The sequence below is a fragment of the Xenopus laevis genome, chromosome 4S (genome assembly GCF_017654675.1).
Source record: "Xenopus laevis strain J_2021 chromosome 4S, Xenopus_laevis_v10.1, whole genome shotgun sequence".
Classification (NCBI taxonomy): Eukaryota; Metazoa; Chordata; class Amphibia; order Anura; family Pipidae; genus Xenopus; species Xenopus laevis.
The window spans coordinates 130,578,135-130,582,990 of NC_054378.1; positions in this window are offsets into that span (position 1 = coordinate 130,578,135).

Consider the following 4,856-nt stretch of genomic DNA (forward strand, 5'->3'; position numbering starts at 1 on the left):
CTATAGTAACAGTGGATAATAGTCTCTGGGAAGGGAGTGTGACTGTGGGATAGTAGGTATAAGTAAGAGAGAGATGGTGTCTATAGTAACAGTGGATAATAGTCTCTGGGAAGGGAGTGTGACTGTGGGTAGCAGGTATAGTAGGGAGAGATGGTGTCTATAGTAACAGTGGGGATAATAGTCTCTGGGAAGGGAGTGTGACTGTGGGATAGGCAAGGTATAGTAGGGGGAGATGGTGTCTATAGTAACAGTGGATAATAGTCTCTGGGAAGGGAGTGTGACTGTGGGATAGCAGGTATAGTAGGAGAGATGGTGTCTATAGTAACAGTGGATAATAGTCTCTGGGAAGGGAGTGTGGACTGTGGGATAGCAGGTATAGTAGGGAAGAGATGTGTCTATAGTAACAGTGGATAATAGTCTCTGGAAGGGAGTGTGACTGTGGGATAGCAGGTATAGTAGGGAGAGATGTGCCTATAGTAACAGTGGATAATAGTCTCTGGGAAGGGAGTGTGACTGTGGGATAACAGGTATAGTAGGGAGAGATGGTGCCTATAGTAACAGTGGATAATAGTCTCTGGAAGGGAGTGTGACTGTGGGATAGCAGGTATAGTAGGGAGAGATGGTGCCTATAGTAAACAGTGGATAATAGTCTCTGGGAAGGGAGTGTGACTGTGGGATAGCAGGTATAGTAGGGAGAGATGGTGTCTATAGTAACAGTGGATAATAGTCTCTGGGAAGGGAGTGTGACTGTGGGATAGCAGGTATAGTAGGGAGAGATGGTGCCTATAGTAACAGTGGATAATAGTCTCTGGGAAGGGAGTGTGACTGTGGGATAGCAGGTATAGTAGGGAGAGATGGTGTCTATAGTAAGCTGAGAGTAATAACTATATCTTTAGTTTCCTGGGTTGGCATTTTTTAGGTTGATGTGTGAATATTAAATATATATTTCCATAATTCCAATCTGGATGGGGGATGTTCAAAAACATTGGCCTATCTCAGTGTCTCAGGCTGTGGAATAGCTAATGGAAATATACAATTAATTAGCACTAATTACAGACTTGGTATATTTCCGCCATTACCCCCAGTGCTTCCCAGTGATTGGCTCAATTTTTTCTAATCTTTACACTTTGGGGATTGGGGCAGGAAGGAGACAGAGAAGGTCACACTCTGCAGCTGATTCATATGTTGCTGATCTTACAATTCTTTAAGGAAATATCTGGAATTACTTAATATGAATCTATTAATAATTAGGGATCATGAAAGCGTGAGATACTTTAGCATCAACATGGCTGTGAGTAAATGTCCGTATATAATCTGCATTAATGTGATTAAAAGTACAAGGTGCCCCAGATTAAGGGCAGAGAACATTTGAGCAGAAATAATTGTTAAAATGAATTATTATATTGTTGGTGGGACACAGAACTGGTCACTGCAGAGACTCAAAACCTACTATTTGTTGCTTTGTATTATATTATATACAATGGAATAACCTAATAATAATAATCTGCCAGGGGAAAAATGATAAATACAAGACGCCAGGCTGTTTTGTTCAGTATATATATATATAGATTCACCTAATAGACGTCTTCAATCTCAAGGTGATAGTGGACTTTATATTGAAACAGGAATATAGAAAGGGGTTCTTTACTGTAAGGACAGTCAGGTTATGGGATTCCCTACCAAGAGAGGGGGAATGAGTGATTCATTGGTGGGGAGGAAAGGAGATCTCACCATCAGTATAGGAAGGGGTTCTTTACTGTAAGGACAGTCAGGTTATGGGATTCCCTACCAAGAGAGGGGAATGAGTGATTCATTGGTGGGGAGGAAAGGAGATCTCACCATCAGCATAGGAAGGGGTTCTTTACTGTAAGGACAGTCAGGTTATGGGATTCCCTACCAAGAGAGGGGGAATGAGTGATTCATTGGTGGGGAGGAAAGGAGATCTCACCATCAGCATAGGAAGGGGTTCTTTACTGTAAGGACAGTCAGGTTAAGGGATTCTCTACCAAGAGAGGGGGAATGAGTGATTCATTGGTGGGGAGGAAAGGAGATCTCACCATCAGCATAGGAAGGGGTTCTTTACTGTAAGGGCAGTCAGGTTATGGGATTCCCTACCAAGAGAGGGGGAATGAGTGATTCATTGGTGGGGAGGAAAGGAGATCTCACCATCAGCATAGGAAGGGGTTCTTTACTGTAAGGACAGTCAGGTTATGGGATTCCCTACCAAGAGAGGGGGAATGAGTGATTCATTGGTGGGGAGGAAAGGAGATCTCACCATCAGCATAGGAGGGGGTTCTTTACAGTAAGGACAGTCAGGTTATTGGATTCCCTACCAAGAGAGGGGGAATGAGTGATTCATTGGTGGGGAGGAAAGGAGATCTCACCATCAGCATAGGAAGGGGTTCTTTACTGTAAGGGCATTCAGGTTATGAATAAGGTTGCAGATTTATAGTTATTGCTACTTTTTATTACTTATCTTTCTATTCAGGCCTCACCTTAATTTAAAGGTGAACAATCCCTTGAAAGTGGATAAAGATTCAGTTTGTTTGGGGGGGGGGTGACCTGATGTTGGAAAATGGGACCCTCTATCCCCAGATCCCGGGGTCTGACAATTATCGGCAAAACCTCGGGAGTCTGGAGCGTGTGAACATTTAATTAAAGGCAGAAACAAAACCTCCTGCAGCCGCAAGTTTATTTACGGGAGTTGCCATGTGGCACAGAATGAGTGGGAGGGAGAGACTGAGTGGGCAGATTGGCTGGGAATTAGGGGTGGGTAGAAGAGGCGGGTGCTTAGGGTGCAAAGTTTGGAGGGTGCCAGGCACATTCCTACTCTTTATTCTGCCACTTCTACTCCCAGGCTCAGGTTTATGGGAAGGGCACAAAGATCCAGCCAATAGGGCAACAATTCACCAATAGCAATGGGCGGGGCCTATGTGGTATCAGTGGGGGAGGGGCATCAGATCAATATCCAATAGTGAAGGCAGTGCCAGTGTTTGCCAACCTCTTACCCTCCCCATGTGACTGTGAGTGGTACAAGCAGGTAAGTACCACCCTGTGTAACTTCATTGCAGCTCAGAGCAGAGCAGGGAGTTGCTGCAGCAATTAACCCCTCACCCCCAGATTAATCACATGACAGTCAATAGCCGGCACCACACGTTCCCTGGCGACTGCCCATTACTGGCGACTTTATTAGCCCCCGGGTGCCCAATAAACAGCCGGAACTGGGGCACAACTGGGCCCTTTGTCTTGTCTCCATAGTAAAGGTCAAACCTCGCCCCAGAGGTCACAGACTTCCCGAATGTTTCTGCTTTTTTGTTGTCCTTCTCCCTACGGTTTTTATAGAGGCGGGGGGGGGTCTATATAATAGAGGCCCATTGTTGCTCATGTTTTTATTTACCCCAAGGAGTCGCCGCCGTGGGGAGGGTAGAAATGAGAGCTGGGCAGGGGGGGGGGGCAGACCCAGTAGTTGCTGGAGGCCAATAAGTATAGGGGGGTTAAGGTCTGAACTTCATTGGGGCCCAGATTTAGGGGTTAATGATGAGATGAATGTAATTAGGCTTCTGCTTTAGAAATGAGCCCCTTTAATTATTCATTCCCTAAATCCAGGATCCGTTCAGTTGCCTCATCCAGTTGCAGGAGATTTAGCAACGTGGGATCCATGTGAATAATTCAGCCCCATGTCACTAATGTCACTAATGACCCCCACTGTGTCTTAAGGGTGTGCAGGGGGTTAATATGTAAGATTTAATGAGAGCTGGAGGGGTAAGAGCAGGGGGTACATTGTGCCAGTGAAGCAGAACATTCCCAGAATGATTCCCATGTCTAACAACTTGTAACCTTGTCTCATCCCTCCTGCAAGTATTTTAAAGGACCGGTAACACCATAAAGTCAAAATATTTTCCAACAAACTGTCTCTTGGCAATAATTGTGTTATAGCATTTGCCTCCTTGCTATGAACTAAACCCATTGTATTCCATGGAGCTTATCGGCTGTGCAAATGTGGACTCTATAGACCAGCCGTTTATTATCCCAATGTTATTAATAAGGAATAAAGATAAATATATAGGAAGGTCAGTGATCCCAATGTTATTAATAGGGAATAAAGATAAATATATAGGAAGGTCAGTGATCCCAATGTTATTAAAAGGGAATAAACATAAATATATAGGAAGGTCAGTGATCCCAATGTTATTAATAGGGAATAAAGATAAAATATAGGAAGGTCAGTATATAGATCCCAATGTATTAATAGGGAATAAAGATAAATATAATAGGAGGTCAGTGATCCCAATGTTATTAATAGGGAATAAAGATAAATATATAGGAAGGTCAGTGATCCCAATGTTATTAATAGGGAATAAAGATAAATATATAGGAAGGTCAGTGATCCCAATGTTATTAATAGGGAATAAAGATAAATATATAGGAAGGTCAGTGATCCCAATGTTATTAATAGGGAATAAAGATAAATATATAGGAAGGTCAGTGATCCCAATGTTATTAATAGGGAATAAAGATAAATATATAGGAAGGTCAGTGATCCCAATGTTATTAAAAGGGAATAAACATAAATATATAGGAAGGTCAGTGATCCCAATGTTATTAATAGGGAATAAAGATAAATATATAGGAAGGTCAGTGATCCCAATGTTAGTAATAGGGAATAAAGATAAATATATAGGAAGGTCAGTGATCCCAATGTTATTAACAGGGAATAAACATAAATATATAGGAAGGCCGATATTTTAGTCAAGAAAAGGTGGGAACCCTATTTATGGAGGGCCCTGACCTTCAATTGATTTTTATAACTTGTATGTGGGGGGGGGGTAATGTTTTTAGCGCTGGTGTCTGTGTTG